The sequence below is a fragment of the Zonotrichia leucophrys genome, chromosome 4A (assembly GCF_028769735.1).
Source record: "Zonotrichia leucophrys gambelii isolate GWCS_2022_RI chromosome 4A, RI_Zleu_2.0, whole genome shotgun sequence".
NCBI lineage: Eukaryota > Metazoa > Chordata > Aves > Passeriformes > Passerellidae > Zonotrichia > Zonotrichia leucophrys.
This window is the reverse complement of record NC_088174.1, coordinates 19,265,608-19,280,350: the sequence shown is the minus strand read 5'-3', so window position 1 is coordinate 19,280,350 and position 14,743 is coordinate 19,265,608.

Below are 14,743 nucleotides of genomic sequence, written 5' to 3'. Positions count from 1 at the left end.
TGCTGTGTGGGGAAGATGAACGGAGGTTTGTGCTGGGGTTTGTGTCTGTGGCACAAAGGGCCCTGGAGGTTTCTGCATGACAAACTGCCCCTGCACCACTCCCTGCCTGCAGCCTCTGCTGGGGCTCTGCTGGGGCTGCCCGCCCTTCCCTGCACGTGTGCGCTCCTTATCAGCAGTGATGGACCCTGCAAGGTGAGGCTTTGCCGTGTTTCAGTGATGGACCCTGCAAAGTGAGGCTTTGCCGTGTTTCAGTGATGGACCTGCAAAGAGACTGTGCTGTGTTTCAGTGATGGACCCTGCAAGGTGAGGCTTTGCCGTGTTTCAGTGATGGATCTGCAAGGTGAGACTTTGCCGTGTTTCAGTGATGGATCTGCAAAGTGAGGCTTTGCCATGTTTCAGTGATGAACCTGCAAAGTGAGGCTGTGCCGTGTTTCAGTGATGGACCCTGAAAGGTGAGACTGTGCTGTGTTTCAGTGATGGATCTGCAAGGTGAGGCTTTGCCGTGTTTCAGTGATGGACCCTGCAAGGTGAGGCTTTGCCGTGTTTCAGTGATGGACCCTGCAAAGAGACTTTGCCGTGTTTCAGTGATGGACCCTGCAAGGTGAGGCTTTGCCGTGTTTCAGTGATGGACCTGCAAAGTGAGACTGTGCCGTGTTTCAGTGATGAACCTGCAAAGTGAGGCTGTGCCGTGTTTCAGTGATGGACCTGCAAAGAGACTTTGCTGTGTTTCAGTGATGGACCCTGCAAGGTGAGGCTTTGCCGTGTTTCAGTGATGGACCTGCAAAGTGAGGCTTTGCCGTGTTTCAGTGATGGACCTGCAAGGTGAGACTGTGCCGTGTTTCAGTGATGGACCTGCAAGGTGAGACTGTGCCGTGTTTCAGTGATGGACCTGCAAGGTGAGGCTTTGCCGTGTTTCAGTGATGGACCCTGCAAGGTGAGGCTTTGCCGTGTTTCAGTGATGGACCTGCAAAGTGAGGCTTTGCCGTGTTTCATTTTCCTGAGGGCTCAGAGTGGTGCCTGGCTGTCCTGCTGCGGTGGCAGCAGTGTCACCACGGGCTGCTCCTGCCGCTCTGTGCACGGTGTTGTGTTTGTCTGCCCTGGGGCTGTGAGCTGCACCTGGGGAAGGTTTGCGGCTCACACCTGCTCCTCACTTGTGCCAAAGCCTTCTGCCTTGGCTCTGGGACTCGCAATCACGCGTGCCACGCGTTCCGTGGGTGTTTTCGTGCCAGAGTGGGGTGGCTGGTGCCCGCAGGCTGTGCAAACACAGCAGCACTGGGACCTTGCAGGGCTCCCACAGGAGCCACGAGCGGGACACAGGGACAGCTGCCCCAGCCAGCCCTCAGTCCGACCTCAGGGACGTGCTCTGGAGTTCTCTCTGCAGCTCTGAGATCTGTCTGGTTGAAAGCTACATATTTTGCTATGATATTTCCTACTCATGATTTTCTCCCAGTCAAACTGCAGCACTGTCAGGCATATGCTTTTCACCCACCCAATCCAGCAGACGACAGTGCGAGTTCATAAACCCCTGCAAAATGAAAGGGGATATTCTTTATGTTCTGTAAAGTTTGCTATACTTCAGCCAAAGCTGGCTTATTCTTTTCAGTCCTAAATAAATGTGGTTTCCTCCTCCAATAAATGAAAGGACAACAGTTTATAGAAGGAAACAAAAGGGATGACTTTAAATGTAGTCTTACTAATGAGTTAATCAGCATGTTTGAATGCTAATAAGCACAAGTTGATAACTGGATCATCTCTTTTCTATTGTCCACTGGGAAGCTACATTTAGGAAATTAATTCAAAATTTGTATTTAACACACTTTGCTTATGAATTAATGTGCATATTTAAGTCTACCATGCAACAGTATCTTTGGCTTTTGCTTTTTTTTCCCCTGTCTCCTTCCTCCATTAATAATTCTTATTCTCTAATAAAAATCAGAAGAGGCAGGAAACAGTACTGATCATGAATTCTAGCATTGTCATGCAAAGACTGCCTCCAGAGCCTGCAATCCCTGGCTGTTTAAATGAAGGCCTGTAACTCTTGCCTTTGCATTGGGAGTGTCTGTTGTCCCTGTGCAGCATCAGTTGTGCCTCTCCCTGCTGCCTCAGGGCAGGGCCTGGCCTTGGTGCCTGGGCAGAGTCGGTGCTGTGGGCTCGGGCAGGGAGGGAGCCCAGGGCCAGGTGTGCTCACAGCCTCTGCAGTGAGCCCTTGCAGCTGCTGGCATTTGCAGGAAAAGGTTCGGTGGCTGTTTCCTCAAGTGCGCTGCGCAGGATTGCTCAGGAGCCTCTGGAGGACTCAGAGAGCAGCCACGGACTGCAGCCCTGGAGAGCCGGAGGCTGCCCCGGCGCTTCTGCAGCCTGGAGGCACCGCGGGGCTCGGGCAGCTCAGGATGCTCTGGGTCGGGTGCATGGTCTCGGTAGGACAGGATGCTCTGGGCAGGTCGGGATGCTCTGGGCAGGTCGGGATGCTCTGGGTACCTCGGAGACGCTCTGGGCAGCTCAGGATGCTCTGGGCAGCTCAGGATGCTCTGGGCACCTCGGAGACGCTCTGGGCAGGTCAGGATGCTCTGGACAGTCGGGATGCTCTGGGATGCTCTGGTAGGCACGGATCTCTGGGCAGGTCGATGCTTGGGGATGCTCTGGCTAGGCAGGATGCTCTGGGCACCTCGGGATGCTCTGGGAGTCGAGGCACAGGATGCTCTGGGCAGGTCGGGGATGCTCTGGGGATGCTCTGGCTAGGCACAGGGATGCTCTGGGCAGCTCAGGATGCTCTGGGCACCTCGGAGACGCTCTGGGCAGGTCAGGATGCTCTGGGCAGGTCGGGATGCTCTGGCTAGGCACAGGGATGCTCTGGGCAGGTCGGGATGCTCTGGGGATGCTCTGGCTAGGCACAGGGATGCTCTGGGCAGCTCAGGATGCTCTGGGCACCTCGGAGACGCTCTGGGCAGCCCGCAGATATCAGCGAGTACAGCGAGAGAGGTGGATGTGAGGAGCAGCTCCCACACTACAAATAGATAAAAGTTCCTTGCTGTGAGGGGCGGAGCAGAAAGAAATCTCCCGAGTACAAACGTCATGTCCTGAAATAGATGGAGTCCCTGAGCGTGATCCCAGGAACTGCTGATCGCCAGAACTCCTGACACGGCTCCTGCCCTGTTTGGCAATAGGAAACTGTTTAGCTTTTCCCGTTATTTTTTTTAGTTACCACTAAAGGCAATACCACAACTAACATTATATCAGGCCAAATTACGCTGGTGTGCTGCTTCTATTTTTTTTTTCTTTCATGCTGTGGCATTTCCTTTCCCTTGAAAACACTCTTTCACTCAGTCTAGCAATTAACTGCTTGAACGGTATAATAAGGAAGCAATTAAGAGGTGACAGAGAAAAATTAACACTCCATTTCACATTAAGGGCCAAGTGAGTATCCTGGCCATTGTGAGTTAAATGTGTCTTTGAAAACCCGTAGTTTGGATGTATTTTCCTTTTGAATAAGAAGCCAGCTCCATGTTTTTCAGTCTAGAATCCCAATCTGAAAATGGATGATAACTAATTGGGTGCTGTCTGCTTAAACAGGCTGTATTAATTGCAGTTCTCCTGTAAGTGTCAAGGAAAACAAAATCTTTGTAATGTGTAGGCACAATGTATGCAGCCCTAATTTGAATATGCATGTATCGGGGCAAATAAAGCAAACTACTGCATGCAATGTTGCCATGGCAGGGAGCATTTGCATAATAAATAACAGCTATCATGAGACTTTCTTTATGAAGTTCTCTCCTGTGTTGTCAGCTATAAGAGGCGGCAATAAAGGAGCCAATATTGGGAAAGTAAGAGTTTGTTTTGCTTGCATTGCAACGCCCCGAGCCCAGCGGCTGTCAGGGATGGGCGCTGCGATGGAGCGCGGGCTCGCCTGGATCTGCCGGGCAGCTCGGGGAGAGGAGAGCGCCGGGAGATGCTGAGATCCCGGAGCTGTGCCCAGAGCCGGGGCAGAGCCCGGAGCTGCTCGGGGCACCGCGGGTGCCGCAAATCCCGGAGCTGCGCGGCTGCCGAGGGGTGCCCGGAGCTCGCGGGGTGCCGCGGGTGTCTCAGGGTGCCCGGAGCTCTCAGGGTGTCTCGGGGTGTCTCAGCGTGCCCGGAGCTCGCAGGGTGTCTCAGGGTGCCCGGAGCTCTCAGGGTGCCGGAGCCTCCCGGAGCTCTCGGGGTATCTCAGGGTGCCCGGAGCCTCCCGGAGCTCTCAGGGTGTCTCGGGGTGCCCGGAGCCGCCCGGAGCCCCCGCTGTGCCCGGCCGGCGGCCTGAGCTCGGCCGGGGCTCCGTTCCAGGCTGCACGGGACGGTCCCGGAGGGATTTCCAGTCCCGGCCATTCTGCGCTCTGTGGTTTGTGAGCATCCAACAGGTGGGACACACAGCGAGGCTCCGGCGCTGATGCTTTGCATTTCCGAAGCAGCCTAAGGCTCCGAACTTTTGCAAAAGTGTTTTAGCAGTCGAGGTGTCCTGGGAAAGCGCTTGGGCTGGGATGTGCCGGTGAAATCGTGGATGTGCCGCTCTAATTCCACAGGAACTGAGGCTGGTTCTGTCTCTCAGAGATGGCCCTTGCCTTTTCCATAGCTAACTGAAAAATAACACAATGCTGAAACTTATAAGAGGTTTTTCAGAGTGACTACCTACCAGTGGCTAAATGAAGCTGATCCCTGGTTTAGTTTGGCATTTGGAATGTACATGGGGATTTCTGTTTTACTTTTCTACATGAATTGCCTTTAATAACAGATGTAGTCTCTTCACATTATTTTTGCTCTCTTTAATAAATTGTAAGGAATAAGCTGACTGTCAGTATTATATGAAAAGTAAGCAACGATTTGCAGGTTTTATTTTGCTCTGACTGTCAGAAATTATTCCTTTAGCTGGGTCTATTTTTTAGCTCATGGATGGATCATGTAATATCTATAGTACGTAATATCTTCTCCTAAACAGAAAAGAAAAAAGTCTCTTCAAACAAGTAACCCCAGATCTCATACAACAGCACAGCATGTGTCAATTCACACTGTGTCATGTGACATGAAACTACTTAATACAACCTGCCTTGGAGTGACATTTGTATTGCCCATATCATAGAATAAAAAAATAACACTTTCACAAGTGAGGAATTATCTTTTCCAGTTGATGGTATTTTGCTATTTGCAGGTAAAGTGAAAAACAGGTAAGGGTTAGTGAGCTACCTTGAAAGGAAATGTTACAGTAGGGAAGAGATTTGATAAGGGCCTAACCGTGCAATGCAAGCAAAAGAAATGGTTCTGTTCATGAAAGGATGGCTCTGTCTTTAGATGTGATTTGAACTGAGGCAGGGGAAAACCCAGAGAGGAAATCTCAGCTTTTGAACAACAGGCCTGTGAGCTAATTAAGGCTGAAATAAGGTTTTAAGGAAGGAAAAGGAAACATTATCTATTGCCAAGGACTGAGGGCACGTTTTAGCCCCCCAGCTCACACTGCAGGGGATGGAAAATGCACAGACACCCCAAAGACACAGAGAGCATGGGGCAGGAGGCAGTGCTGGGTGTCCTCCCAATCCCAGTTCTGAGTCTGGTCCTACCCTGGAGACATTGAATTTTATGGTTTATTCATAAAAATCCTGATTAGATCCACAGCTAAGAGCAGTGAGTCCTGTAAATGCTGGACAGGGAAGTAGCTTGTGAGTAGTGAGAGCCACCCACAGGCTCTGGCACTTCCTCTGCTCACAGGAAAATCCACAATCCTTTTCTATTTACACTGTCTCTTCTTCATACCCACAGGAGTCCCTTTGCAGCAGCATCTCACGCTGACGTGCAGCTGTCCCCATCTCCTGTTGCTCTGAATGATCTCCTGGTTGTGTATTCCCAAAAGGCACCAGAGACCCAGGTGTGTCAGCCCCCAGTCCCAGCTGCTCCTGGTGCTGTGGGAGGTTTTGCACAAGCCCTTTCCTGTAGCCCAGGAGCTGCAAGTGGGTGTCACCTTTGCAAAATGGCCCTGGAAATAACCTGAGAGCTTGAGATGGCAAAACCATCCTGCCGTGGGCAGTGTCCCTGCAAGGACCCTGTGCAGGGCAGCAAAGTCCCCGTTTTGGATGAGGCTGGGTGATTTCTGCCAGCTGCCTGGGTGACACTGCTCCTTGGAGGAACTCTCCTCCTCTGGAAATTTCTCAGGTTTGAACAGCAAGGAACACATTCACACTGTGATATTTAAGATCTTTTTGGACAAAACCTTGTACCCTCATTGGTCTCCACAAAGTGACACAGCTCAGAGCAAAGTTGCACCTTGCCAGTGTGCTGGTACTTGTGTGTTTCTGTGACTCCAAAGGATGGAGATCGTGGAAAGAGTGATTGCAAATTTATTTCGGCTGTTTTCACAGATTTTTTTGTAACGAAGGCACACAAATAAGCTTGCAGTGAATATTTTTTGCTCTCCTGCCATGGCCCCATGCTGCCACTGCCATGGCAACCACGACATCTCCTCTCCTTCCCCCTCTGCTCTGCTGGGCTGGCGAGGCTCTGGTGCCTCAGGAATCTCCCCAGCAGCTCCTGCCTCCCCCAGCCCCTGGCACGGGAGCTGCTCTGCCCTCTGCCAGCGGGCACAGCGGGCACAGCCCCATTTCTGCTGGGGAACCGGGCACCAAGGACACAGGAGGCCTCCCATCAGTGAGGGCTTCTCCAGGCAGTGCTTGGGAGGGTCTGGATGGTGCTGTGTGGACATGTTTGCATGCATGGCCACCTCCCATCATTTCCTATTGAAAAGGACAGTTTCAAAGCTCTTTAATCAAATCTTGAAGCTTTAAAAATGTAGTCTATTTTATAGAGGGGATATGTCCTTTTCTTCACAAGGGGTGGAAGGCACATATCAAATCCTAGAAATGAAAATAACATGACAATTTTGAAAACCACCATGAAATAAGGATTTATGAGTTTGTTGATCTCCCCTGGGGACCCGAGTGCAATGAAAGCAGGAATTGTGCTGACTGGGTGGAAGTGAGGAACATGTTCAACTTGGAGGCAAATGGTTTTTGTGGCACAATCCAGGGATAGAGCTCAGCTGTCACTCACACTGTTAATCCCTCAAATCTTTAGCGCTTGAGGATTAATTTCTCTAAATATTGTGCCAAATATAATAGTCTCTCTATCTCCCACACCATTAGACAGCTATGAACTACAAGAAGCCTTTTGTCTCCCTAATAGGATTCATCCCTAATTCCAAAGTCATAAAGCATAAGTTTAAAATAAAAAAACCCATAAAACATTTTCCACAGGTAGAAAGAGAAGAGTAGGACAGCTGCAGGGCCACAATCCTGGGCTCTGCTCCTTTACAGCAGCCCTAGAGCAGGAACAGGCCAGGGACAGTGGGGCTTGCTTGCTTCTGCTTTATCCTGATACAGAATTCCAGGGTGACAAAGAAGGGACAGTGGTTCTGGGCCCTTCCATTGCCATATCTTGATTTTGGGGGTATGGGTGTACACCAAAATGAGCACACTCCAAATGACCCAGCCAATGGGAAAACAAAAGAGAAAAACAAAAATTGAAGTAGTGGCAATGAACACGGTGTAATTTTCAACTCTGAAGGACCTTTTATTCTGAAATATTAGCTCATTTTTACTTTCTGAGAAGTCAGACTTGAGACACAGCATTTTGCTTTCATGGCTCCAAATCGTTTGAGGTTATTGAGTATTATTCTCATTATATGAACTTTTTCTCCCAGACTGAGATGGCGAACATTGAAAAACTAAAAACTAAATAAACCGAATATTAGGTTATTGACAGTTCGAATTCTGGTCAGCGCTCCTTAAGCCGGGTAAATTAACATTTTCATTATAGCTGTTAAAAATGCCATTTCACTCCAAATGATAATTAATTAGCTTGGAAGGTGTGACGTGAAATCAAAATCCAGAGTGAGTTAAGACTTTCACACTTTTGCTTTTAGGTGAAAGTGGATATAAAAATAGAGGAATGTTGGATGCAAATGGTTTCACTGCTGTAGTTCCTAAAGTCTAAGAATAAATGGATATCTTTCTATAGAAGTGATCTAATGGGATTTTGAAATGAAAAGGTTTTCTTTATTGGAACATTAACTAGATTCTTTGAAAAAATGGAAAGCTGAAAATTTTGGTCTGTCAGCACCTGAGTAAAGATAGAAAACCTGTTATATCTGTGTTAAAAGTAGAAAAGATCATGTAACGAGAAATGGAAGAAGTCAGCGAAAATTAGAAAGAAAGGAGGCTGGTTTTAAAGTGAGATTAATTAACCATTGAGGGAGCATCCCAAGGGGCACGGTACCTTTTCCAGCACTTAAAGTCTGTAATTCATGACAGGATATATATTTCAGGAAATTCTGTGACAGTACAAATAATTCAGCGGGGGGAAGGCTGGGTTGTTCAGAGGGGAGGGGATCACAGTGTCCCCCTCTGGCCTTGGCACAGGTGGGGTCAGCCCTGTGGGACCGGTGACAGTCAGGTGTGCAGGCTGCAATGTGCAGGGTGCAATGTGCAGGTGTGCAGGCTGCAATGTGCAGGTGTGCAGAGGTGCAGGGTGCAGGTGTGAGGGATGCAGGTGTGCAGGTGTGAGGGATGCAGGTGTGCCGGGTGCAGGTGTGAGGGATGCAGATGTGCAGATGTGCAGGGTGCAGACGTGCAATGTGCAGATGTGCAGGCTGCAATGTGCAGGTGTGCAGAGGTGCAGGGTGCAGGTGTGAGGGATGCAGGTGTGCAGAGGTGCAGGGTGCAGGTGTGAGGGATGCAGGTGGGAGGGATGCAGGTGTGCAGAGGTGCAGGTGTGAGGGATGCAGGTGTGTGGGGTGCAGGTGTGAGGGATGCAGGTGTGCAGAGGTGCAGGTGTGCAATGTGCAGGTATGCAGGGTGCAGGTGTGAGGGGTGCAGATGTGCAGGTGTGAGGGATGCAGGTGTGCAGGGTGCAGGTGTGAGGGATGCAGGTGTGCAGGTGTGAGGGATGCAGGTGTGAGGGATGCAGATGTGCAGGTGTGAGGGATGCAGGTGTGAGGGATGCAGGTGTGCAGGTGTGAGGGATGCAGGTGTGTGGGGTGCAGGTGTGTGGGGTGCAGGTGTGAGGGATGCAGATGTGCAGAGGTGCAGGGTGCAGGTGTGCAATGTGCAGGTGTGCAGGGTGCAGGTGTGAGGGATGCAGGTGTGAGGGATGCAGGTGTGTGGGGTGCAGGTGTGAGGGATGCAGGTGTGCAGAGGTGCAGGGTGCAGGTGTGAGGGATGCAGGTGAGCAGCATGCAGAGGTGCTGCCCCGTGCAGCTGGAGCCCAGGGCTCCCTTGGGAGCTCCCTCAGAGCAGGATGCCCAGGGCTCTGCAGCAGGGCCTGACTTTGCCCTGTGCTCTGCACTTGTCAGGTTTTCCTCACCCCTCCCTGCTGCTCCAAACCTGCTGCTGCTGCTGCTGAACCCCTGCTAACCTGAAGGCATTAGAGAAATTGGCTGGAAAGCTCAAATCCTTCTTGGGGGTCAGCAAGAAGAGTCTTACAGATGACAAAGAAGAAAATAGGAGTCAATGAGACACACAATGGTAGGAGGAAAATATTCTCTGTTACAAAATGCAGTGACTGAGGGAATTCCCCAGGGGAAGGAGAGTAAGGTGCTTCCTGTGTGACAGTGAATGACAGCTTTTCTGTGTGCTGTGCCTCGACAGTTACATTTCCTGAGGTGGCAGTGAGAAAGGGGACACTGACCCTTATTGCTAAAGGGTCAGTGTCACATCCCAGTATCACATCCCAGTTCTTCTCCATTTCCATGTTCTCCATTTCTAATCCAGATCTTCCCCTGCTTCCACTGAATCCTGCACTGGCCTTTCTGCACAATGAGATCAGAATGACTAAAAGACCATGAAAAAAGGAATGGACCAACTTTCTGGTCCCTGCCCTGAAAGGGAGCACTCCCAGCTCCCTGTGTAGCAGCAGCTGCTGCAGTGATGGATCAGCAGCAGTGGGAACCACGATTCCCAGTGGCACCAGGGGTTCAGCATGGAAGCACAGCGTGCTGGGGTGGCACTGGGAGGTGTCTGGTGCAGTTTGATGGGATATGGACTCTGGGTCTGCAGTGCTGCACAAGGGCAAAGGGAGCACCCAGCCCAGGCAGAGCGTGGGAGCTGTGTGAGGAGTGAGTCCTGCAGTGTCTGATCCTGGACATTCTGACTCCTGTGTGCATTTATGTATTTTATGGGTTCAGGCCTTTTTGCAGTCTGCAGCCACTTCTGCCTGTTCCACTCTTTCCTTCCCACGCAAGGATGGGATTCATTCTACCTAAACCTGCTGCAGAGTTTTTTATGTTTCCTTCTGATAGGAAGGGAAAAGGGATCTAAAAGCAGCTGGCAGATGGATTCTGCAGGTTTGGAGTGTGTGTGCAGCCTCTCAGGCAGCAGTCAGTGATCTGGGGGTGAGGTTTGGTGAAAGAGCTCCTGTTGGTTTTGGAGGTTACAGCTCCTTGCCAGAGCCATCCCCAGACGCTCTGCCTCCTTCCCCTGACTCTCTAGTTCAATATCAAGTTTGCTTTTGTCTTCTCTTATTTTCCTTCCCTTTTGCCAGGGAGCCCTGCTGGCTGAATTCCTGGTGGTTTTGATGCCTGGTTCACAGCCTTGGCTTGTGAGGTGCTGCAACAGGGAGGCTGATGTAAGTCCAGCTCTTGTTCTTTAATTCTGTTCTCTAAATTCAGCTTCACGGGGTAACAGATAAAAAACCCCAGCCCTCCCTGCAGGACTCGTGATGGCCTTGATCTTTGTGTTTTTCAGCTCCAGCCCCATAAACCTTCGAAGCTAACCTTGCAGCTGCATCCTGCTAGGCTCTCCCACACAGGTCAATCTCATTTCTAGTTTTGATTGTTACAGTTTAAAGATAGAATTTCCCTTTCTTGCTTCACAGCATTCAAATGCTAATTAGTTCCCTTAAATGTCTAGGAAGTTATCCCAGTTTACACATATATGGTTTATTAACTCATGTTCATTTCAAACCTGGTCTTTGATGTAGGCTAATGGAATTATTCTTTTAGAATCTCTTTAAAAGGTGACTTCTCTTTCTTTCTTGGTGGATAGTGTTTCTCTGAAGCACATTTGTGAGTGTTTGCCTTTGGAAAAAATACTTGCTTTTCATGGGTTAATGCTGAGTACTCCTGGATGTTCATACAACAGATAAAAATTTGTTTTCTATTTGCAGCAACTTACTTTTTAGAGTTCACACTTTTACTCTTTGCTGACAAAAATATTTCTTTTACCTCCCTTTCCATAGCTAATAAGATGGCACAGACCAGGTTTGCAGAAATGCATCTGCCTAGAGAATATGGCCGTGAGAGGCAGCATTTGTTTCCAGCTGTTTTCTTGTCATTAGCTTTTAATTTCAACAACTACCTGCTTGTGCCTCTCCTCTTTTCCCCCACCTCAGGTATTCGCGCTGTTATTGTGATTGTCAGTTCTGTTCTGCTTGAAATGTTTCCATATCTGTTGCCATGGTTACGGGTGCCAGAATTGGAAATAAATGAAGGGGGTATCAAGGCACCGGTGTGACTCTGATGGAGGCTTAGCACTAAGATGTTAGCTATTATTTTGCTGGATTCCATGATATTTGATGATGGATCCCTTTTAATAGAATATTTAAATGCTTGCTTGAATATAGATTGCACTAAAATGGAATTATGTAGGACTGGATTTTAAATAAATTAATTTTTTTCCTTTTTAATGAGTACACAGCCTTTGGGACAGTCTGCACGTGAGCGAATAGTGTCTAGAACATTTACTGCATAAATGGTATGAATGTATTTGACTACATCTACTATGGCAGCAGGGATGAGTACTGAGTACAACTCTTCAGAGAAGTTCAAAGAGAAAAGAGAAGAAATTTTTAGGAAACAGAGAGCTGCTGCAGAATGGTTTCTCATAGCTGACTGAGGAAAATACTTGGAAATTAGGTGGATGCTGTCTCTTTTACAGTCTGTGCAGCAGTACCCACTGCTTGCAAAGTCTTGTGGGAGGTTTCTGGTGGAGGTGATGTGAGGGTTTCTGCAAACCAGAGATCTCTCCTGTTTCTCATTTTCTGGGCTTGAGGCTGCATCGAAAGTTCAGCAAAGTCACTGGAGGAATTCCCAGGGACAACAGTGAAATTTGAATTGAATCTTAGGTCAGCTGTTTAGCAACCTTTTCCCACATTGTTCAAAGTGACTTTAGTCTGTTTTAGGTGCTGTTCTCTTTCAGGTTGTCTCGGCGAGTCAGACCCTATCTGTGCATTTGTGGGAAATGTGTTTGATGTGTTTAACACATGGCATGGGCAAAACATGGGAGCACTGCTAAATGTCTGAAATGGGCAGCAACATGTCCTGCTTGTCCCAGAGAAAGTTCCTGCTCTCCCTGCCCATGAAGGGCTGGCTTCTCCTTTGTTGGTGCTATCTGTCCCCACTGCAGTCAGCTGAAAGGCTCCTGCTCATGTGAAAGAATTTGTGTGTGTGTGTGAATATGCATTTGTTTACACACCCATACAGTTATGAATGTGCAATTTAATCTTTATATTTTTGAAGTAGCTTTAAAATAAGCTGTGGCTTTCTATTTTCTGAAATGTTATTTTGAGGCCAGCAGAAAGAGGGCAAAGAGTTTGGTATCTCTCTAGTGTTGAGTAGTGATTATATTTGGATGGTAATAGTAACATGAGATTTAACTGAAGATTGAGGTTTTTACAGTAACTCAGTTCAGAACGTCAAATGCAGGAAACTGCAGCAAATGCAGGCAGTTGCTGTATTCATCCTTTCCCTGAATTTGTACCTTCATTTCTCCCTAACCCTTCCTCTAGGAACCTCTCACTGAGGGCATTCCCCCTTCAGCCAGGCCAGAGCCTTTCAGAGTCCATGGGTGCTGAGGTTTTCCCTGTGTTAAAAATGTGGAGTTCAACTTCTTCATTGTGGTTGTGGCCACCTTTGTGCAGCTCTGGCCTTTGTGGAGGGGCAGAGGCTGCTGTGCTTGCCCTGTGTGGAGGAGCTGCTGCAGAGTGGCCAGGGTAGCTCTGCACAGCACGGAAATTTGCTCTGCAGCCCCCTGAGCATGCCCTGCCCCTCTCTGAATTCTGCTGCGCCAGCTGCAGACCCAGAGCCGAGCCCTTCTCAGAGCTTTGTCCCCGTCCCTTTGTCAGTCTGGGCTGCAATGTTTGGCTCTGTGCTGCAGAGACTGTGAGGGGAAGCTGGGGAGCAGCATCTGCTTTGTCTGAGCTCAGCAAGCACCCCCAGCTCCCCCAAACACGGTGGGTCTGCAATTGCCTGTCTGTAGGCGGAGGGACACGTGTGCAGGCTGAAAGGAGCTGATCAGAATCACTTGGCACAAACTCTGCAAACAAAGCAGCATCTGCTGGGCTCTCTGGAGCCTTCCCTGGGCACCACCGTCCCCAGTTGTTGTCAAACCGTTGTGTTTTCCTTGACACGGGATAGTTACAGCACGAGGTAACTATCCTGCTGTACCCTGCTTGTCTCCTGATGAATGAGCAGAGCTGCAGCTCAGTGCTCGCTCCAGAATTTGTACCCTGGCTGTGCCTGCTGGAAGGCTCTGGCAGGAGCCGGGGCTGCACAGGACAACAACGACAGCTAGTGGCTCAGGGAGCTCTTTCCAAAGTGCTGACACGGGGAGGGAGAGGCTGAGCATTGAGAGAGGCTGAGCATTGAGAGAGGCTGAGCGTTCAGAGAGGCTGAGCATTGAGAAAGGCTGAGCGTCCAGAGAGGCTGAGTGTTCAGAAATGCTGCCCTGTCTGCAGTTCATGCACAGCTGGCAGAGGTGCAGGACATTGCCAGCGCTCTGTGTGTGCCCTGCCTGGCTCTGCAGCACTGGCAGCACCTGCAGTGAGGGCAGCCAGGCAGGGCAGGCAGCTGCAGACACCAGGGGACACTTCCTCCAAGTGACTGTGGACAGGGCAGTGGGATCACCCTTTATACATCACCAGACCAAAATTCAGCTCCTGCTGCCTCCCCCAGGGCCCCTTTTAGAAATCCCCGTGCTCCTTTGCAGTCCCATATGGCAGAGAAAGAAGAAGAATCAGGGATGTGTTTGTGAGTAGAGCTGATGCAGTTTGCTTTGGGCACTGCTCCTCCTGTGCTCTCAGTGACCCAGCGCAAGCTGAGCCCAAACAGATCAAAGCTCAGGTGTCAAACAGTGAGAGCAGAATAAAATATCACTGACTGCTTTGGGCTGGAAGGGACCTTAAAGCCCATCCAGTGCCACCTCTGCCATGGCAGGGACACCTCCCACTGTCCCAGGTGCTCCAGCCCCAGTGTCCAACCTGGCCTTGGGCACTGCCAGGGATGCAGGGGCAGCCCCAGCTGCTCTGGACACCTGTGCCAGGGCTGCCCACCCTGCCAGGGAACAATTCCTTCCTGATACCTAATCTAAATCCACCCTCCTTCAGCTTAAAGCCATTCCCTGTGTCCCTGTGTCCCTGTGTCCATCCCTTGTCCCCAGTCCCTCTGCCGCTCTCCTGGAGCCCTTCAGGCCCTGGCAGGGCTCTGAGCTCCCCTGGACCCTTCTCCTCTCCAGGTGAGCCCCCCCAGGTGTCCCAGCCTGGCTCCATCCTGGAGCAGCTCCGTGGCCTCCCCTGGCCCCTCTCCAGGTCTGGACTGTACAGAAATGCACATAGGAGCTCAGATTTGTTTCCTGTAAGCTCTCTGTGGTTCCAGGCATTACCCAAATGCCAATCTGCAATCCTGAGTTTTCTCTGGCTCAGTTGGTTGAGGAGAGTCCTGAGCAAGGACAGCTGAAGACCATCA